Below are 23938 nucleotides of genomic sequence, written 5' to 3'. Positions count from 1 at the left end.
TATGTTGCCATCTTGGTGACATTGCTCCCTTATGGCACTTTTTTAATGGTACTGGTTAATGGTATTTACCCTGTCCCATTAACATCCTGAATGTTAATAATCATTAAACATGGAGAAACAATTTGATCTCCCTTACTTCCTGTGTTACTATTCTAGGGAGGCCATAACAAGGTACCAAAAAGGGGGTGGCTTAAGCAACAGAAATTTATTGTCTCAGAGTTCTGGAGGCTGGAAGTTCAAGATCAGACATCAGCAGGATTGGTCCTTTCTAAGAGAAAATTTGTTCCCTGTCTCTTTCCTAAATTTGGTGGTTTGCTGATCTCTTTGACTTTCTTTGGTTTGTAGAGGCATCACCCAGATTTCTGCCTTCATCTTCACATGAACTTTTTCCTGTGTGCATGTCTGTGTCCAAATTTATCTTTTATATAAGGACAGTCATATTGGTTCAGGGGCTCATGGTACTCAAGTATGACTTCATTTTAACTTTACTAATTACTTCTATAAAGATCTGCCTGTGTCCAATATGCATAGCAACTAAATACACTTTGAAATATCCTTCCTAGAGAAGGATGGATTGATACTATAGGATTGTTTATAATAACAAAACTCAGAAACTCTGAACTGTCATTAAAAAAGGATTCCTTAAGTAAAGATATATTTACCTTATCTAATATTACAGGTATTACAGACACTTATATCCACATTAATTGATCAGGAGCAATCATCAATATATGTTTAAAAGTTAAAAAAGAAAGAAAAGAAAATTTCCAAGAAATGTACATCATTTGAGGTTTTTATTTAAAAACGTAAATACTCATATGCGCTTAGATTCTTATTTTATTCAAAGGCTTAAAATTCATTCTTCTCAATAGGGTCAAAATGGTTAGCAGTGGTGTTCAGATCTCTTATATCCTTGGTGATTTCCTATTGATTTTTTTTTGGTATAATTTTCTTTTAATTAGTGACAAAGGGGCATAAGATATTCAAATATGTTTGTAGATTTTTCTATTTCCCCCTTTATTTGGTCTCTTTTGCTTTTGTATTCTGAAGCACTTTTATTAGAGGCATACAGATTTATATAATGGTTATGTCTTTCTGACAAATTATCCTTTTGCACTGTGAAATTTTCTTATTTATCTATTATAGTAATCTTTGTCCTGATTTTTCTGGTATTAATAGAAAGATTCCAGCTTTCTTATGGTTACTGTTTCATGGCATGTATTTTTCTACTCCTTTCTTTTAAACTTTTTTATACAAAGTTTGTCATTTGTGATAACATAAAGTTGAGTAGTTTGTAACCTGTCGGATAATCTTGCTTTTTAATTGTAGTATCTATTCTATTTACATTTAATGTAACTATTCATTAGTTGGAATTTGGTTTACCATGTTGCTATCTGTGGTCTATGTGTCCTGTTTTTGTTTGTTTGTTTGTTTGTTTGTTTGTTTCAGTGTCTTCCTTTCCTGCTGGTTTTGAGCTAGCCAAATATTTCTGTATTCTAATTTAAGTTTTCAAATGGCCTTTTAGCAAAAATTCATAGTATTTTTAATAGTTAACATTATACTACTTCACAAAAAATATAAAAATATAGAACCAGTGTAGTTCCATTTACACATTTCCCTTTTATGTGCTATTTTTGTCATATGTGACTTATCTACATATTACAAATCCCATTATACAATGTTCTACATTTTTATTTTTATAGTAAGTTGAATTTTTTTAAAAGTAAGAAAGTATAAAAGAAAACTAAAATTAGATGAAATCAGAGAGGGAGACACACCATAAGAGATTCTTAACCATAGGATACAAACTGAGGGTTGCCGGAAGACAGGTGGCTGGGGGGATGTGGTAACTGGGAGAAAGTCATTAAGGAGGTCACTTGATGTAATGAGCACTGGGTGTTATGCAACTGATGAATCACTGAAATCTACATCTGAAGCTAATGATACAGTATATGGTAACTAATTGAATTTGAATAAAATAAGATACAAAAAAGAGAAAAAAAGATTATATATATTTATATATTTATAAAATTATATAATGTCACATATTTAATTTACATATAATTTTTATTATATTTACATATAATTATATACTATTTATATATAATTTATATATTTATATATTTATAAAATTATATAATTATATATAATTATATATATTATTATCATTATAAATATATATATATATTATTTAGCCATGCTTTTAATTTCTTCCTGTCAATTTAAGTATCCCAGGAGTATCATACTTTCTTTTATTTTTTTTCATACTTTCTTTTCAGTGTGAAAAATTTCTTGTAGATTTCTTGTGCTTTCACTCCTTTGAAAAAGTCCATAGGTCACAATATGTTCATAGTTTTTATCTTTTTCCTTTCTTTTTTTAACAGACTGAATTAATCCCTTATCTTCAAGTTCACTAGTCCTTTTTTATACTGTCCTTAATCTGCTGCTAATCTTATCAAGTGAGTGTTTTATTTGAAAACTGCAATATTCATTTCTAGAGTTGCCATTAGATCATTTTTTATATGTCCGTTCACTCATTATAATCATATTCTTTTTTGTGCTTGATTATATTTGCAATAGCTATAGTGATTTTTTTTTCTGCTAATTCAACATCTGAATTATCTCAGTGTTTGATTCTAGCTCCTCTTGATTATGGTTCTTATTTTCCTGTTTCTTTATATGTCTGGTAATATTTTATTTTACACTAGATATTTTGAATGACACACAATAGCGAATCTGGGTTCTTTTTTCTTCTGATAAAGATTGATTTTTGTTATAAAAAATTTTAGTAATTTAGTATGATTTATATCTATATCTATATCTATATCTATATCTATATCTATATATTAAAAACTCACCTAGTCTCTTTTTTTCAAAGCTTGAATCGTTTGGTCCAGTTTATATCTGCATTAAGTTCTGCTCCAGTGCTTATAGATTGTTATTGTCTTTTAAATATATTTTGTTAAATAAATAAATCAATCTTTTAAAAAATAAATATATTTTGTTGATAGTTTATAATTATGAATTTAGAAGATTAATCCTACATAATCTATCATTTAGAGAACTTGAATTTCATGTTTAATTTTAAAGAAATTAAATTTTAAGAAACAGATAAAATACAATCTTTAACAAAATTTGAAAAAAAATTTAGTTAAAAAATATATTAATGGAGTCAGACTATTTGGGGTTTTTTTAAAGTATAATTGACATATGACATTATGTTAGTTTCAGGCTGTGTCCATATATATATATATATATATATATATATATATATATATATAAAGTGTGTATGTAATTATAGCTGTATCTCCCTTGCCCCTGGCAAAGCAGGGGTTTAAATCAATCTAAGCATTCTAATTAATCTTACAGAGCTAGAATTCCTTAAGTAATAACAAATCTTTTCTTCATTTTATGTAGGCAACAGATTCAATATAAATGTTATTCTCTACTCCCCTAAACAAAATCATAAAACAACAGAATATCAAAACATATCCCTCTGGGAAACAGGAACTCTCAGTCATTGTGTGTGTATTGTAAACTGGCGAAACTGTTCTTAAAAGCAATCTGGGAGTGCTTAGTCAAATTAAGAGTACATGTACCCAGTGATCTAGCCTACTGATTCACAGATGTAGAAGTCCATAGAAATTCTCAAAGAGACTCATGACTGTTGTAACGACTGATATAGTAGTTGAAAAATAAAACATTGCTGAGAATACACAAGCACTGTTTTTGGTGGAGGTAAACACAATGCTCATTACTAAATGAATTAAGGTAAAGGGTAGATACACATTATGATATATAGATAGCAGTTAGAATCAATAAGCCTGATGTACAGAAAAAACACAGATATTAAAAACATAGAATTGAATGAACAGCAGATGAAAGTGAAGTAGATACTTTTATTTTTTTAATATTTTATTTATTTATTCATGAGACACACAGAGAGAGGCAGAGACACAGGCAGAGGGAGAAGCAGGCTCCCTGCAGGGAGCCCAATGCGGGACTCGATCCCAGGACCCCAGGATCACGCCCTGAGCCAAAGGTAGACGCTCAACCACGAGCCACCCAGGAGTCCCAAATTCTTAGTATTATCTTATGATAATAAGATAATACTTATCTTAATTGAGTATTGAACTTAATGTTCAATTTTCTTGACTGACTCATAAAATGTATTTTGAAGACATTTTAATTAATCTCAGTAAGTTATACAAATTGTACTTGGTTATTTCTTTTTTTTGTGGTTATTTCTTAAGATTCTCCTTTTTCTCTCTATGTCTCATAAGACTCCTTTAATACTAATAACTTTTTAAACATGTAAATATGGTCGAAAAAACTAGGTCATTTGCTATGTAGACTATTCTGCATTCTAGACTTAGCAGATTGAATTTTTATGATATCGTTTGTTTCTCTCTTTTTTGCATTTACTGTAAACTCTTTTCATAATATTGATCTCAATTTCCAACTACCTTCTACTAAGAGTATCACTGAACCTTTAATTATATTTGAAGAAAGTGTTCTCATGAGTATTCAAAGAAAGCACAGCTGTTTCTTCATATTCTCTAGACTTTTTCTCAGCTAAACATTCCATGAATATCTTTCTTGAACATATTATATTTAAAAAGATAACTTGAGAGTGACCTCCAATTGTGGAAAATCGTGTTTTAAAAATAAATTGCCTTATCACTTCAACTAGAATGCCCTATTTACATTGACCAAGAATGCCTTTGATTACATTCACTTAAAACAGAAAAAAAACTCTACTGAGGAAAGGAAAATAAAAATCACTATATTGCAGTGAGATTTTTGACAATATGGATCTATATTTACTTTTACTGAATTACTGTCAAAGATGTTAGCCCGAAGTTAAAATGTGACTACTATATAAAATCAAGCCATTTCATTTATTTTATAAATTAAATTCTTCCTTTCCAAAAATCTATAAAAATTTAGAAGATTTTCATTAGATGATAGATTTCCATACAGTTATTTGAAGACTTGGTAGAAGAGAATGGAGCTCTTTTTATAGATGGAGCTCTAATTTTATAATCATATATCATATTTTGCCAGAGTAAAAATTATACAGGACGACGAATTGAAGTGGACCAAAGTCACATTTTGTTGCTGTTATTCTGGTCTGAATCATCCCGGAATAAAGGAAGTATAGTCACTTTGTGATAAACTTTTATGTAGTTTCTGACATTGAAAACCAAAAAAAAAAAAAAAAAAAAGGTATAGAAACCAGGAGATAAGTTCCGTCTGGCCAGTGCTGATGTGGGTGCTTAAATCCACGCATATCCTCACAAATATTCATGCATAGAACACACACGCACACACTCACTACTCTTTGATTCTTTGCTTTCAGACAACATTGCTAAGTAGATATGCTTTGTCATGAATATACTAAATGATTGTTAGGTAGTTAGTATTGCTCTTTTCATACTCATCTTGAAATACACTAAATCTCAGGCATATATGATTTCAACAAGTTTCAGCATCTCTCTTTTGTAGTCCAGGATGCTGAACTGCAGATGTGTTTGTTTTTCAAGGGAGAGCGAGAGTGCGTGCACATGTTGGTGAGCAGAGAGGGGAGGGGCAGACGGAGAGGGAGAGAGAATCCTAAGCAGACTCCTCACCCAGCATGGAGCGGACTCGGGGCTTGATCTCACAACCCTGAGATCATGACCTGAACTGAAATCAAGAGTCAGACACTTAACCAACCGAGTCACTCAGGCACCCCAAGCAGAGGTGTTTTTATTCTGCAAAGAATGATGCTTGCCCATAAATTCTCCATACTGCACACAGGAGAGGAACATATGGAAATTGAGCATTTCCACTAGTTTTTCTCAGAAACTATGGACCTTAACACTTCTGTAATCCAATTATTTTATCGGCTTTTCTTAGTACTACTATAGACATTTATTTTTAAAAGAAAGACAATGGAGAAAAGTTTGATACATTTAGTGGAAATTAAAAACTATAAGAAACTTGTGATTTTTATACTTCTCACCCATCTTGTGACAGTACCTACCTGGCTTTATTTTCTGCTTTTATTTTTTTAAACTTTTATTTTTTTAAGATTTTATTTACTTATTCATGAGAGACATAGAGAGAGAGATTGGCAGAGACACAGACAGAAGGACAAGCAGGTTCCATGCAGGGAGCCCGATGTGGAACTTGATCCCGGGTCCCCAGGATCATACCCTGGGCTGAAGGCGGTGCTAAACCGCTGCACTACCTGGGCTGCCCTATTATCTGCTTTTAAATGATAACATAAACAGATATCAAATTGATTCATGAAAAGAATTTTAGTAAAATGACATCCTCAAGTCATTATGAAAGTAAGTTTTGCAAGGGAAAATTACTGATTTTATTCCAAGTTCATATGCAAATGTAAGACAATACAATAATTTCTTACAAATACCCTTCTGTAGATATATCTACCACCACAACTTAGAAATTATGTGTTTTGGAGGGTAGGAAAAAATATAAAATTTCATGTGGTAAAAAAGTAATAAAATAATTATGCAAAATGTTTATTTTTATTACAGCAAATATGTTGCTTTGAAGATTATAGAAACTGCCAGGTGAATAAAAATTAAACTTATTTTAATAGCCTAAACTTTTGTCAGAATCAAGCAATCTGAAAGCACTGAATCGCTATTCATTATTCTTGTGCATGGATGGTAGGCCGTGACACTAATCCACTAACAGGATTCTCTTTGTATTCAGGAAGTAGTGCATGAAAAGTAGTCAAATGCACTGTATAGTTCCATTAGCTTGAAAAAAGGTACTGTAGTTTAGGGCACCAAGAATAGTTTTTTTTTTCCTTTTGTTTTCTTCTGACTGGCAACATGAAAAAGGGGGTTAAAAGTCAAATGTCCACATTGGATTCACCTTTGTTACTTCCTTGTGGAAATGTGGGCAGGTTGCTTCACTTCTCTGAACTCATTTCTTCATCGGTAAGTTTAAGGGGCAACCAACCAATTTACCTATATTATTAATCTTTTATGATTCTAAGAAATGACTGAGTTAAGGGACATCTTTCTTTTTTTGTGTGAAAAGTTGTTATATCTGAGATTATCTAGGAGAAAGAATTACACCCTTCTCCACAATTAATCTTCACATATTGAGTAAATATTTTCCAAAATATTGTCCTGGCCATCCTTAAAAATAAAGCCACAACTCTGAAAGAACATTTTCTTATTTATTATTATCATTATTGTTTTAGTTCAGCAAAAACCATTTCATCAGATGAGTTTATTTTTTATAGGTATTTAAAAGTTGACTAAAAATTTCACCTTTCAATGAATCGTGTTAGTATATACCATAGATAACCATATGTAAGTAACTGAAACAAAAAAAAAAGAAAAAGGAGAAAGAGAAAAATTTCAATTAAACAGAACAAGATCTCTCATGTAGGAATAGGATAGAGATTTTTAAGGTTACTACAAATGGACTAAACACCAAATGTCTTTTCATTTCAGTTGGTAAATTATTTTAGCATATTATGTTTGCTTTTAGCCTTTTAAAATACATGTAAGCAAAACTTATGGCAAAAAGTGAAAGCAAAATAAATCAAGGATATATAAAATTAAAATATATACCTCTCAAAATAAACCAAGTGCACCCTTGACTCTTTTAAACTTCCAGTAGTAACTTCTAGCATAATATCAGATTACTCTAGGTATGTATATTCTGGTATATAAAAATGTACACATCGATATATTAATTTTTACGATTCTGTGAGTTTCTAAAATAATTATTAAGGTGATGCATGCATCTAATTTTAAAGTTAAACTGCTCAGAATGCGGCAAAAGACATACAAATTCTATGCATTAATTGGTATACAGCACTAGAATAAATTCCAAAACTGAAATTGTTAAAGAGTATGTGAATCTTGTCAGATTGCTCTCCCACCAACTTGTACATACACTTGTACTCCCACCAACAGAAGAAAGTCCTAATTTTATCACACTCCCACCAACACTGTGCATTATGTATCTTATTCTAATTTGGTTATTCAAATCAGATGTTGCATCTTTAATTCTTATAATACACTTGAAAAAATTCCTAATAGCCTTCTATCCTCTTAGACAATTAAAAAAGTTAATTAATTTCCTCAGCCAGTTGGATCAGTGCTATAAACCATAAAATGCATAAATTCATTATACTTTAAACATAAGCCTTAAATCTTATAATTCTTTTTTGTATTTCTCTCATAAATGTGTTATTTACCATAATAAAAAAGTTGTTTTTATTCTATGCTTTGTCATAATTTACATAATCATATGAATTAGGAATTTGGCATCATGGGTTTCCATTTTTAATATATTAATATGTCTTTTGGTAAAACAATTTAAGTTAAATTATAATTTCTAACTTAGATATAAATATTATAGACCATATTGGGGATCCCTGGGTGGCTCAGCGGTTTGGCACCTGCCTTCGACCCAGGGTGTGATCCTGGAGACCTGGGATCGAGTCCCACGTGGGGCTTTTCCTGTAGGGAGCCTGCTTCTCCCTCTGCCTGTGTCTCTGCCTCAATCTCTCTCTCTCTCTCTCTCTCTCTCTCTCTCTCATGAATAAATAAATAAATAATTAAAAAAATATTGTAGCCCATATTGATTATTTCATGGAATATGTATTTAATTTATCTCTCAATGGAAAAAAGTAAGTCAATTTTTTTAATACTTTTCATTTTTTTAATTTTTCTTACTTATTGCTTTTTACACACACATGCAGGTGATCACTTACAGGTGATCACTTACAGGTGATCACTTTACAGGTGATCAAGAATGCAAAATGAACATTATCATGAGAGTAACTTTATTTGTAATTATTTCCTTATGATAGATCTCCAGAAGTAGTATTATTATGTCAATTATTTTCTTCTTTATTGTATTTGTGTACTACAATGTTGATTTTCCCAAAGCAGTTAAACCAACTAGTTACCATTAATTTTAGAAAATAAAACTGTCATTAATAACTAGTATTGGTTATTATTTATTCTATATTTGATTTATGTAAGTAGAGAAAATACTTCCACATTTATGTTTTTATTTGTATGGCTATGAAAACTAGAACCATGGTATTAGTAAATAATGTATCTTTACTAGTTTTTTGTATCTTTAATGAAATCTAAACATGATTATATATTCATACTTTAAAATTTCCTTCTACGTTTTTATATTTAAGTATATTAACTCTTCATTATATAATATTTTCCTATTCCTTTGTTTTCATTTTTTTGTCTTAGGTATGTCTGATTATGGGATTTTTGGCGCATAGCTTTTCAATTTTGAAAGAATCAAATCTTTTCTTTTGTGATCACAACAGTTACGTCTAAGCTTATACAGGTAAGATTGGCAATTAATTAGTTCTAGTGTCTTCCGGATTTCCTGGTATGATATTTGCCTCCAAAATCTATTTTATTTTTTTGTCATGTATAATATTTTATTTCTTCTTCTATTTTAAAAAACAAATTATAAAAGCAATCAATTTAATAAGAAGACTATTTGGGATTCTTGGTCTCAATCCCAACGTGTGTGTATGGGGGCGGGGGGAATGGAAGGAGGGTTCCACACAACACCAAGGCTTTCTTGGGCACTAGGAAGTTGTCTGAGAAGTCAATTCAATTCTGACACTGTCTACCTGGAGATAGCATCAGATTCCACAGATTGACGGCTTAGTCCCACAAAACTGCCCCCACCCACTTTAGACTAGACAAGCCTAGCCTGTTACCTGTGCTTTTGATGACCAACTACAAATTGGAGTTCCCAATGACACCCCTCCAACTCTAGATGGCAATTCCAAGTCCAGGTTGCTACCTATATATTCCAATATAACCAGCTATTGCTTAGCTATTATAATAAACAATAGTGCAGTAAAATGAAACTTAGTCATCAAAGATTCCCTACTCAAGGCACAGCATTGTGCTAGATGGTGGGAGAAAGATATGGGTACAGTCTGTCCCATTTTATGAGTTAACATTTTCAGTGAGGATAGCAATTATATATGTATTTTTGCTCTTAAGTATTCTCCCCTGAGGAAGCTGATTCCTCTGAGGCCCTTTTGAGGCATGAGGGGTTTTGTTTTATTCCTCAAGCCATCCCTTTGCTCCTCATTGTGACTCTCAGATGATTCTCTTCCCTTCTCTGGACAAGATACCAGTTTTGTTTTGTTTTGTCTTTGAAGATTTTATTTATTTATGAGAGACACAGAGAGAGAGAGGCAGAGGGAGATGCAGGCTCCATGCAGGGAGCCCGACGTGGGACTCAATCCCAAGACTCCAGCATCATGCTCTGGGCTGAAGGCAGGCACCAAACCACTGAGCCACCCAGGGATCCCCCAACATACCAGTTTTAAATCTCATCCCTCACTGAGGCTGTTATCTGTGGAACCCTATGGAAGTCCGTATGTCTCAAATGTTTGTTCCTGGTTTCCCAGTCCTATCTGATTCTTAGCTATTGCTTTACACATAGATACTCTTCCAATTCCCCGGACTCTCAGGTCTTAAAACTCCTGTCCTTTAAAGACCTTGTCTTCCACCTGTCTCAACCACTCTACCTGTATGGATATTAATAAACACAGCCCTTCTATAATTTCAATTCCCTTTACTCTTTCAGCACCACCTTCTTTCCTTCCTGCACATTCTCTTTGGTTCTCTGGCTTCAGTGTTCTTTTAAATCTACTGAAATGTCCAATCCTATGATCCTATCCCTTTGTACTCACTTCCATCTTTTTTTATTTCTTTTTTGCTTCTTATCTGGCTTAAACTTTACCGTCTTTACAATACCCATGAAATCATCTTCAGATTTTATGCTTTTGTCTTACTTGGCAAATCACAGTCTGATTAATCCAACTCTCCCCTTACCCTACACCTATACTTCCACACCTACACCACAGCAGTTGAACATGGTGGTTGAAAAGCATGAAACCTGCTGTGGATCTGAAAGGAGTGGTCTTGTGCATTAGTTGCCTGGTGCTTACCTCTGCGATTCGCCCCGTACCTCTTCTCTTCTAACTTCCAACGCCACCTCGTTCCACTGCTGCTTTCAGGTGAGAAATTTCTTCCTGTATAATTGAAAAAAATTGAATCTATTGAAAACAACTTCCAGATTCTCTATATGAATCTCCAACTTAGTGGCATTTACACCCATGGACTCTGCTTTTAGTGAGCTGTTTTTTATGTAAAGCTAATTCCTCCATGTGTACCAGGAGATCTTATTCACTATTTCCTATGTCTGCAAATGTTCTCCCTTTACTGGATTTCCTATGCCATACAAGCATGCAGTCATCTAACTCATCTTAAAGAAACAAAAAAACAGTAGAACCTTCTTTTGATCCCACTTTCCCAAACAACCACCACTCATTTTTCTATTACCTTTTGTGTCAAAACTTCCCCCAAAATCATTTATATTGGATGTGTGTGTCTAGTTTCTTCCCCCGAATTTTTTAAATTAAAAAAAGTGTTTTTCTTTTAAACAACTTGAAGTCATTCATATAATATTCAAATGCATGTAGAACTAAACGTTGAAAAAAAATAGTGGTAACATTGAGAGCAATTCCTGAATTATCAAGTTGATGAAATTGTGACTTCTATAAAGATAGAAGAAAAATTATGAGTATTATTTCTGTGGAATATTTGAAATGAAAATACAGATAGGACTGAGAGGCACTGATGCTTTCATGCATTAACAATAATTGCATTTATCTTATTTTTTTATTTTGTACTTATGCAGGGCTATACCTGGTCAGGTCTCTCAACATTCATAAAGACATAAATCTACATTTTAGGGATATACTTTTATTAATGTAGCAATAAAGATGAAAAATTAATCCAATAGAAAATTCTGCTTCTTATAATTAAATTTAAACTTGTTGAATTTTAAACTGGGTTTTAGATTTGTATGGAGAATAAGCAAGTTATTCTCCTGAGATAAATTTTTCATAACCAGTGTCTAGCCTCAGGTTATATGCTTTTTAATACAAAACATGAAAAGGTCCAGTTGTGAGAACATTTCCTGCAATGTTTGATTTCACTTCAAGGTAAATGAGAAGTGAGGTTTCAAGCCACATTCTGAAACCATTTAGCCCTTCCAGTCATGCCCAGTGACGCCAAACTTGGATGTTTTGAAAAAAGTTAAGTGCTCACGATGCCAACTCTAGGGAAATATTTGCACAGTTCTCCTTTGGTGCATATCAATCTGAGTGCTGCTTTTATTTCATCTTCATAAAGCATTAGATTAAAAAATTAGTTCCAGAATGGATGGCATTTCTAAATACTTAGTTAAACTATAAACCAGCTAGTCTCCAGTCATAATGCCTAGGTCAGTTTACTTCCCTTAACTCTAAATCCAGAACTGCTGATTTCATGGAAATAAATTCTGAAAGAAGTGCATTCACATAAACAAGGAATTAAATGTTAGATATAGAGATTGTACACTCCTTTGTCTTTATATTTACCAAGTAAAAGATTAACCAGTAAAAGGAGTACATCATCTGGATTATTTCTATATCAAAAAATATTCAATTATACTGCTTCGAATTATTTCGTGTTTAATAAAACTGTAGTTCTGCTCTTGGGTGGTCAGCTCATGGTGGATAAAGAAAGTAATTATGTTAACATATTTGAGTAGCACCATATGCTTTTTCTTAATTTGCTTCTGCCCTATACAACGTGCACACAAAACCTGATTAGGGCTTTTACTAAAGAATGTCATTGGGCAGCCCGGGTGGCTCAGTGGTTGAGCATCTGCCTTCGGCTCAGGTCATAATCCCGGGGTCCTGGGATCGAGTCCCACGTTGAGCTCCCTGCATGGAGACTGCTTCTCCCTCTGCCTGTGTCTCTGCCTCTCCCTCTCTCTCCTCTTTGTGTATTCTCATGAATAAATAAATAAAATCTTTAAAAAATATATTGTAAAAAAAAAAAAAAGAAGAATGTCATTAGTGAGAAACAGTGGAAGAGAGTGAATGAGAACAGTGATGTTTCCAAAGCTAATTAATCTGTTCTATGAAGGCAGGGGCAGACTGAAATGCAGTATCAATTAAAAAAAAGAGGGGAGATTCAAGATGATGTCTTAGTTTCTAGCTTGGGTGACTGAACAGATGGTAAAGCCATCAAAATAGATAATAAAGAAAGAAAAACTGGTTTTTGGGAAAGACCATGAATTCACCTTTGGATATGTTTTGTTTAAAGTGCCCCCCTAATATAGACTGACATTGATTTTTTTTTTTAAGATTTTTTATTTATTTATTTAAGAGCAGGAAAGCAGAGCTAGAGGGAACCCAAGCGAGGGGAGGGGCAGAGGCAGAAGAAGCAGACCATCCCCCAGCTAAGCAGGAAGCCTGATGCGGGGCTTGATGCGGGGCTTGATCTCAGGACCCTGGGATAGTGACCCAGGCCAAAGGCAGCCGCTTAACTGAGCCACCCAGGTGCCCCAGGTGCCCCAGGTTGACACTGATATTTTTTTAAGAAGTGGTCAAAATGAAAATTCTCAAGTCCTAAGAGTATGGCTGATCGGTGAAGCCCTGTGGTGATACCTGTAGGAGCGAGCAAAAGAAATCTACCTGCAGAGAGCATATTGGAACAAGGGAACCTTCAAGAAATAGGCAGAGGAAACCAGCCAGGGTGAGGGAGAATCTGAAGACCAGAGAGGTAGAGGGGTTTGAGTCATGAAATCATGGGTTTCTTGAGAAGTTCTTCAAATGAGGTTAGGTTTGTGTGGACTCACCTCTAAGACCTTGCACAAACCTTTCAAATGGCCTCCCCATCCTCTCTTTCTGCTCATGAACCCTCTCTCCTGTCAGATGCCAGCCTCCCTTCTCCCAACCTCAGAGTGCAGCGTTCTATACGCCTAAAAGCATTTTATCCAGAAGTATCCTTCTAGCAGCTAACCTTCTTAAGTATTGATTAAAATTGCAATCTTAAAAGAGTGGCAATCTTACCCTCGCTTCAGGTTTCTGACTCTTTATTCTGTGCTACTTTTTTCAATGATACTTACCATGCTCTGGGATACCAGAAATTTTATATTCATGTCTTCTTGCTATTTATTAAGTGTTCCCCCCTCAAAAAAAACCACATACACAAAGGCAGAGGTTTTAATCCTCTTTTTTTTTTCATTGATGTATTGCAAATGTCCAGAGCAGTGCTAAGTATATATCAGATACTCAATAAATCCCTGTTGAATTAATTACTAAAGGCACACTTCTCCTACAGCTCTTTATCATAGTGGTTGTTTTTCTCTCTGACCAGAGGGCTCCTTTTTCCTCACTGTTGCGTCCAGACCATTCTCTCCGCTTGACTATGAAATCACCAGTGTTGGATTCCACATAATCAAACTCAAGTTCCCGCATATCTTCCTGTTACCACTGTGTATTTCCCACAGTCTCAGGACATCCACCCCTCCCCACCTTCCTGTAAATCTCTGGGATTTCAGTTACTGGATCACTGTCAATCTCCTTAACCCTATATTCTAGATAACTTGTGTTTGCTCCCCCAGATCCACTCTCATTCTTCTCCACTACGCTCTGTGTCCCTCATGGGTTGCATCAAAAATCTCCCTTGACTTCTGGCTTCTTCATGGGTCAGGCCAATGGGAGGGATTGTAGGAAGTCAGTTCACATTATTCTCACAGTCCCCTCCCACCCAGTCATGGGGGCTTGGCTAGCAATCCTTTCACATGACCATCTCCATGGAACTTCCTTCTAACTAGGTTCTAGCTTCCTCTTCTTCAGCCTTAAGGTTTAACATGCTTAACCCATTGGTAATCACAGGGTACTACACAACTCTTCCATGAGGGATCCTTAAACTTGGATCCCCATCTGTTTATCAAGCTTTTCTCAAGTTGCCCAGTTTATTTTTATTTTTATTTTTATTTTTATTTTTATTTTTATTTTTATTTATTTGAAAGAGAGACAGACAGACAGAGCATGAGTGGGGGGGGGGGGAGGAAGAGGGAGAAAGAGAAGCAGACTCTCTGCTGAGTGGGGAGCCCGATGCCAGGCTTGATCCCAGGACCTCAGGATCACAACCAGAGCTGAAGTCTGATGCTTAACCAACTGAGCCACCCAGGCACCCCTGCCCAATTTAAATACACCGTTGGTTTTCTGCTAGATCCCTGACTGATATAACCTTCTATTTTCTCCTTTTTTCTTCCTAGTGTTCGTAGTATTCACCTTTGGAAAATTTCTACCTGATTGCAACCTTTAGTCCATTGCTCTTATTATCCTGCACCGTCCTTCATTCACCGTATGTCCTTTCTTCGCCCCTTACTCAGCTCACGTTTCCTCATCAGTCCTTGTAATCACACTCTTGCTTCCATCCTCAGCCTCGCTGCCCCACTCTAGGTGGGTTATAGTGGCATCGTGAAAATCCACCTCATTAAATCAGCTTTCTCCCTATCCTGTGCCTGCTCACAGGCAGTGATTACTGCAGGAAAACAAAAACAAAAACAAAAACGCATTATCATGCTGAATTCATGATGACTAACCGAAACTTCATCCTTAACAGCACCTGGCATTCGTACCATACTTCCCCATTCATTCACTCCCTCCTATCTCCTCTAGATAAGATTTTATGCTTCTCCTTTTTCTTTTCAAACTGCTGATATCTCCTCTCTAATCTCCATTCTCAACTGATGGCTGTTTCTTTTTTCACTAAGGAATTTGTAGCAATCAGAAGAGCTCTTATCATTAGATGTATCCCTCTACTGTAATTTGTGTCACATTTTCTAACTTCTCTCTGGTTCCTATGGAGGAATTATCTGGGTAAAGCTGACCCTTCCATTTGTCCATTTGTCCATTACATCCCTTTCTCTGTTTCTTATTCTCTCCATTCTTTGTGTATTATTCTTTCCTATGCTACTAAATTATTCTTGTTAATCTACAAAGATGTGGTTATTTCTCCCTTCTTAAAACAGATAAAATCTCATTTGAACCCATTTCCCCATCTAGCTACCAACCCATTTCTCACTTTTTCTTACAGCAAAATTCCTCTATAAGGTTTGCAATAGTTACTAGCTCCAATTCCTCTCTCCCTATTGTGTCTTGAACCCATGCCAATTAGGTTTCTGCCCCCTGCTAATCCACAAAAAAATAACAAATCATCAATGATCTCCACATTGCTAAGTCCGATGGTCAACTCCCAGTCCTTATCATACCACAGCATGTGGCACAGTGAATATTTCTCCTCTTTGGGCTGCCTTTTCACTTGGCTTCCCGGACATCAAACACTCTTGGCTTTGCAGCTACATTTCTGACTATTCCTTCTCGTGCTCCTTTGCTAGGTACTCTTCATACTTCCAACCTTAAAATTTGGGAGTTCTCTTAAATCTGGTTCTTTTTTAAATCTAGTTCTTTTTTTCTAGTAATGTATTTTCCCATTGTTTTATTTGTACATTATGAGGTGTTGTAATATTTACTTTAATTCTACCTTAAGTTTAATTAATTTTAATAATAATTAAATTCAATTATATAATTAATAATATACTAATTTAATATGCATTAGATAATTATGACATTACATATGTTATATTGTATACCATTGTTTTTAATATTAGTATTTGGCAATAACTGCAGTTGAAAACATTTGATTATTTTCTTTGAACATTTTAGATGTTTAATTTTTAATTTTTTTACTTTTTTCTGCTTTGTTGAGGTATAAATGACATAAAATTGCAATATAATTTTGTTGAGGTATAATTGACAAATACAATTGCAATATATTTAAAGCATGCAGCATGAAGGTCTGAGATACACATACATTATAAAAGGATTTCCACAATTGAGGTAACTGACATGTCCATCATCTCACATACTATTCGGGTTTTTCTGAAAGAGCAGCTAAGTTTTTCAATAATACTATAAAGTATTATCAACTATGGTCACCATGTTATAAACTAAGCCCTTAGACCTTATTAATCTTATAACTGAAAGTCTGTCTGTATTTACCAGATCCCAGTTTTCCCCCACCCCATATGCACTGACAACCATCTTTCTACTCTGTGTTAAATTTCATATTTTTTATTTCAAAAACTGCATATAATTCATGCCATGCAGTATTTTTCGTTCTCTCTCTGACTTACTAACTTTGCATAATGTCTTCCAGTTAGAGCCATACTGTTGCAAATGATAGGATTTCCTTATTCCATACTGTGGCTGTTATGAATGATGATGTAATGAACATTGTAATACGGATATCTCTATGAGATAGTAATTTCATTTTCTTCTGATGAATATCTAGAAGTAGAATTGCTGGATCATCTGGTAGTATTATTTTTAGTTTTTTGAGAAACGTCCACATTGTTTTCCATAGTGGCCACATCAGTTTACAATCCTACCTATAGTGCACGACGGTTCTCTTTTCTCTATACCCTCATTGGCATTTGTTATCTCTTACCTTTTTATAAGAAACATCCTAACAGCTATGCAGTGGTATCTCATTATGATTTTGATTTGCATTTCCTAGATGACCAGTCATGTTGAACACTTTTTAATGTACCTGTTGGCTTTTGGGTTGTCTTCTGTAAAAAGAAAAAAAATCTAGTCAAGTCCTCTGCCCATTTTTAAATTGGATTATTTTGGGGTTTTTGCTCATAAATTGTATGAGTTCCTTGAATATCTTAACCTCTAATTAGATATGTGTTTTGCAAATATTATCTCCCATTGCCAGCTTGCCTCTTTATTTCATTAATTGTTTCCTTTGCTGTGTAGAAGCTTTCCTTTTTTTAAAAAAATAAATTTATTTTTTATTAGTGTTCAATTTGTCACCGTACAGAATAACACCCAGTGTGTGTAGATGCTTTCAAATTTGATGTAGTCTTACTTATTTATTTTTGCTTTTGTTACCTTTGCTCCTGTCAACTATTTTTTTAAATTATTGCCAAGAGCAATGTCAAAATGATTATGTCCCATGTTTTCTTCTAGGAATTTTATGACTCAGGTCTTGTATACAAGTCCTTATATTGAGTTGGTTTCTGTGTCTGGTGTAAGATAGGAATCCAGTTTCATTCTTTTGCATGTGCCTGTCCAGTTTTCCCACTATTATTTACTGAAGAGACTATTCATTTTCATTGTACATTTTGGGATTCTTTGTCAAAAATAAATTAATTGTATATACATGAATTTATTTTGAGCTCTCTATTTGATTCCATTAATATACATGTCTGTGTATATGCCAAACAACCATATTGTTTTTCATTACTATAGCTTTGTAATACAGTTCAAAATCAGGTAGTGTGATGTCTCCACCTTTGTGCTTTCTCAAGACTGTTTTGGCTATCTGGGTCTTTTGTGGTTCCCATGAATTTAAGCATTGTTTAGTTTATTTCTGTGAGAAATACCACTGGAATTTTTTTTCCATTGGAATATTGGTAGCACTTGCATTGAATATGCAGATCAGTTTGTGTAGTACAGAGACTTTAACAATATTATTTCTTCCAGTCCACGAGTATGATATATCTTTTCATTTATTCATATCTTCTTCAATAACCTTCATCAATGTTTTATAGGTTTCAGTGCAGAGTTCTTTTATTTCCCTGTTTAAATTTATCCCTAGGTATTTAATTCATTTTGATGCCATTGTAAATGGGATTATTTTTTAACTCCTCTTCAAATATTTAGTGTTCATGTACAGAAATGCAACTGATTTTTGTAGTTCTGTATGTGCTCATTGCCCATACTCACCTAGTCTCATAGCTTTAAATATCATTCATATAGTGATTATTATCAAACATATATTTCCAATCTGGACTTCTTCCTTGAAATCCAGGCCTATTTATCAATTTCCTACTCTTCTTTTTTCCTGTAGTGTTTAATAGACCCCTGAATCATCATGGGAAGAACACGAGATAAAGCAGAGAGTTAAAAAATAAATATTTAGTTTCTTTTTATTTTTTTATTTTTTTTAATTAATTTTTATTGGTGTTCAATTTACCAACATACAGAAAAACACCCAGTGCTCATCCCGTCAAGTGTCCACCTCAGTGCCCGTCACCCATTCCCCTCCAACACCCGCCCTCCTCCCCCCTTCCACCACCCCTAGTTCGTTTCCCCGAGTTAGGAGTCTTTATGTTCTGTCTCCCTTCCTGATATTTCCCAACATTTCTTCTCCCTTCCTTTATATTCCCTTTCACTATTATTTATATTCCCCAAATGAATGAGAACATACACTGCTTGTCCTTCTCCGATTGACTTATTTCACTCAGCATAATACCCTCCAGTTCCATCCACGTTGAAGCAGATGGTGGGTATTTGTCGTTTCTAATTGCTGAGTAATATTCCATTGTATACATAAACCACATCTTCTTTATCCATTCATCTTTCGATGGACACCGAGGCTCCTTCCACAGTTTGGCTATTGTGGCCATTGCTGCTAGAAACATCGGGGTGCAGGTGTCCCGACGTTTCATTGCATCTGAATCTTTGGGGTAAATCCCCAACAGTGCAATTGCTGGGTCGTAGGGCAGGTCTATTTTTAACTCTTTGAGGAACCTCCACACAGTTTTCCAGAGTGGCTGCACCAGTTCACATTCCCACCAACAGTGTAAGAGGGTTCCCTTTTCTCCGCATCCTCTCCAACATTTGTTGTTTCCTGCCTTGTTAATTTTCCCCATTCTCACTGGTGTGAGGTGGTATCTCATTGTGGTTTTGATTTGTATTTCCCTGATGGCAAGTGATGCAGAGCATTTTCTCATGTGCATGTTGGCCATGTCCATGTCTTCCTCTGTGAGATTTCTCTTCATGTCTTTTGCCCATTTCATGATTGGATTGTTTGTTTCTTTGGTGTTGAGTTTAATAAGTTAGTTTCTTTTTAAAATTATTTATTTATTTATTCATTCATTTAGAGAGAGTGTGCATGGTGGGGGAGGGGCAAAAGGAGAACAAGAGAATCTCAAGCAGACTCCTCACTGAGCTCAGAGCCCTGTGTGGGGCTTGATCCCAGGATGCTGAGATCATGACGTGAGCCAAAATCAAGAACTGGATGCTTAACTGACTGAGCCACCCAGGCTCCCCAATAAATCTTTAGTTTGCAACTGGGATTTTCTATTGCAACATCATGCCAAAAAAAGAAAAAAAAATCTACCCACCTCCTAAGAAATAGATACTTTACATTTAGTCTTCAAACAATCTCCTAAAATGGGTTAAATCAATTCTGTGTGATTCATGAGAACCAAGGCTAAGAACAGCTAAACAGATTGAGATCACAAAGCTAATGAGCAGCGGAGCTGGGATTGAACCCAAATAATCAGAATCCGCTCCAAGCTGTGCCAGTGTGTAGATTTCTAAATCAATTCAGATAATACACTCTAATCAAGATCTTGATGCTGAAGAGAAGCAAAGGTTTCCAGGATGAAGTTAAAACAGCTGTAATAAATTTTTTTAAGTATCTTAAAAATGTGTTATTTGAGCTTTTTTTCGTCATCCACATCCCAAGGAAATACTTGATTCATTAATTTTGGAATTTATCTCTGAAAAACTGTACTTTTAGTGTTGTTTAAAGTTTATCGCTTATAAATCCCTTCCATTAAAAATTGCTTTCCTTGGATATTTACTGATGGCCTTAATTTTGCTTCAATTTTAGGTCTTGATTCAATCACAGCAAAATAACAAAAGTCTATCCATCCATGGAAGTTTTTAATAATATATCATCAAGGACCTAATCAAAAAAAGAAAGGTTTTGTGGCAATCTTTTCTCTAATTTCCACAAATACAATTAGCATATATCATGAAAAATAAGAGACAGTTATTGAGAAATAAGTAACACTGAAAAAATAATAACATGATGGAATTTTTGATGCAGGGATCTTTCCACAATTTAATCATTTTTATTTTATCATTTAACTTAAATATGAGCAAATATTTCTAACTGTATCATGAATTGATTCCAAGCTACCATCAGTTCTCACCTGTCAAGGTCCAGCAAGCTGGAAAAACAGAGGCTTTGCACATGTACTTTATGTTTCCTGTGTCATAGAAGATCTGAGAAGCCAAAAAGGAAAAATGAGACAACCTCAAGTGATTGGCAGCCTCAGGGAGCATCCCCCATCCCTGAAAGGTGAGTGGTGAGAAGTGGGTTATCAGAGTCCCAGAGCCAGGGGTCTCTGCTGAGATCTGACACCATGATGAAGTCTACATGTCAGGAATTCTGCCGGGTGGGGATGTCTGACTGGAGCTGCAGCCATAGCTGGATGAGTGCTGGGGAGCACATGGTAGGCAGAGTAATGTCCCCTCTAAATGTCCACAACCCAATCCTCAGAAACTGTGCATATGTTACTTGATATACCAAAAAGAACTCTGCAGAAGTGATTAAATTAAGGATCTTGAGATGGAGAGATTATCTTGAATTATCTGGACCTGCTGGATGTAATCACAAGGGTCCTTATAAGCAAAAGAGAGACAGAAGAGCCAGAGATGTGAGGACCGAATCAGAGTCGGAAAGACACATTTAGAGATGCTACATTTCTGCTTTGAAGATGAGGAAGGGGTCACAATCCAAAGAACGAGGGTGATCTTTTCCAGCTGAAAAGGCAAAAACCCAACTTCTTCCCCTTACTTTCCAGAAGGAATACAGCCTTGCTAACATCTGATTTTAGCCCAGCAAGACCTTCTTCAGATTCCCATAAGATAAGAAAAATATGTTGTTTTAAAGAATTAAATACAAGCTAGTGTATTATAGCAACAATAGAAAACTAATTGGACAGGATGATATATATCCAGATTTATTCTTATCTCCTACTCGCCAATCTTCCACCAGTGGCTCAAAATAGTAAATGTTACCAAAAAGGCAGAGAAGCAATAGTTCTCTGCTAGACAGGGGAGAGATGAGAGAAAAGCAGGGATCTTCCCTCATTCATTCTTGATCCTTACAAGCCATTTTCTTCCATCTGGTCATTATATTTTAAAATATGGTGTTTACTTAGTTCCAAAGCATCCTACATTCTTACTCTACACTCTCCCTATTTCTTCAGTTTCCATTAAGCAGCAAAGGCCCACAAATATAAATCTTTTTCCCTGACCTCTCCTCTCAGCTCTAGACCAGTACAGTGTGTTTGAATTCATCATTTAAATGTTTCACGGTTATCTCAAAATCAACATGTCAAAAAGCAACGTCGAATGTTATCCCCAATCTGCTTCTGTATTTGGCCTGTAAGGGATTATACCCAGGGATCTAGATAAGGCAAGTTTAGAGGTTTATATGAATTCAACAGTGCAAGGAAGAAACATGGGAACTCTCCCTGGCTCTTATCCAATTCCTCGCCGTCCCCATCTCACATCCCCAGTCTGCATAAGGGCCAGACTGATCTTTTCAGGTTGCAAATGTGTCCAGTCAGGAGCTCTTTGACGATCACCCAATGCTTTCAGGATAAAGAGCCATATTCCTAAAGCCAGTCCCAAGACTGCATGACCTGACTCTACCTCAGCCTCACTCCAAACCACATTCCCTCTTGAACCCCACTGGCCTTCTATCACTTCAAACAAGCCGAGTCATCTTCTTGTATAGGATGTACATGCATATGCCCATCTAGTCAGCTCAGGCTGCAGTATAAACAACAGGATTGTTGTAACTAACATAGATTATAGTGTAAACAACAGAAATTCATTTTCTTACAGTTCTGGAGGCTAACAAGATCAAGAGTAAGATGCCAGCATGGAGGTTTTCTGGTGAGGTCCCTCTTCAGACTAAAGGCTGCTACCATCTCATTGTTGCTCTTATAACTTCTTTTTGTGTGTGTACATATGGGAAAAGAAGAAAGAACACTCTTCCATGTTTCTTCTCCTAAGGGCACTAATCCTATCATGGGAACTCCACCCACAAGACTTCACCTAAACCTGATTATCTCCCAAAAGCCTTATCTCCAAATACCATCAGGTTAGAAGTTAGGGTGTCAACATATGAACTGGGGAGGAGAGTGGAGGGGGCACACAACTCAGTTTGTAGCAAAGCCTGTGACTTGGACACACTGCACACACACCCCATTCTCATAATGAATGATTTCCAAGGCAACCTTGTGGGGTCCCTCCCTAAGAATACAACCAATTTTCCTGTAACACAAAATATCATGTCACTTTCTTCATAACAAATATCAAAGATGAAGTTGTACATTTATTCATGTAGTTATCTAAATAATATTTCATATCCCATATTCTGTTGTTGCCTCTGTGGCAGAAGATAAATTATCTTTTTCTGTTCACCCTTACATCCTTATTGTCCAAAACAGTGCCTGATACAGAGTAAGTGAAGGATAGTTGGAAGAAAGGCAGGCGGGGACAAGAGGCCTCTGCCCTAAGAGGAAACCTTTAAAAGGATTTTATACCACTGTGGAAGGAGCCTTCCACCCCTTACCACATGACAGGTAGATGACGAAAACCTGATTTGGAGACAGATGCAAGACAGATTAATCAGATTAGAACAGCCTTCCAACAAGCCCTAAAAACCCCTAGATTTAAACCTCAAATCAGTGACCCTTTCAGGTCCCCTCCCTCTTCAGGAGCTTTGTACTATCACTCAATAAACTTGCTGCCCACAACTCTTCATTGGTCTATCTCTTCACTCTTTAAGCAGCAGGAGTAAGAACCACCATGACCTAGAACAGCGAGCAATAAAGGAAAAGAAATCCTGTAACATAAGTATTCGATGTATATATGCCAGATGAAATAATAACTAGGAAAACTAGTTCCTGATTTCATCACTTCCTAGCTATATGACCTTGCACAGATTACTTAATTTCTCTGATGCTCAATATTCTCATCTTTAACATAAGAATAACAACTACTTCCTGCCTTGGATCTAAAACATCTAGAGCAGAGTGTGGCCAACAGTAAGTGTCAATAAGTGTTGTTGATTGAAACTACCAGATAGTTTAAATGCCCTCATCTGTGTTCTAAAACAAGAAATATTCTCCCTCTGATTAAACTTTAGTCAACGGGGCACCTGGG

The 23938-nt window shown here is 35.3% G+C and overlaps 1 long non-coding RNA gene across 1 annotated transcript; it reads left to right on the top strand.

The window, feature by feature from the left end:
* Positions 1 to 6748: 6748 nt before the first annotated feature.
* LOC140594250 (uncharacterized) lies at positions 6749 to 23534 on the top strand. Its single transcript, XR_011994988.1, has 5 exons — positions 6749 to 6959; positions 9258 to 9357; positions 10196 to 11059; positions 20891 to 21056; positions 22613 to 23534. It is a non-coding gene; the product is annotated as an uncharacterized lncRNA (long non-coding RNA).
* The last annotated feature ends 404 nt before the right edge of the window (positions 23535 to 23938 follow it).

Source organism: Vulpes vulpes, chromosome 10 (genome assembly GCF_048418805.1).
Source record: "Vulpes vulpes isolate BD-2025 chromosome 10, VulVul3, whole genome shotgun sequence".
Lineage (NCBI taxonomy): Eukaryota > Metazoa > Chordata > Mammalia > Carnivora > Canidae > Vulpes > Vulpes vulpes.
This window is presented reverse-complemented; position numbering and strand designations above follow the sequence as displayed.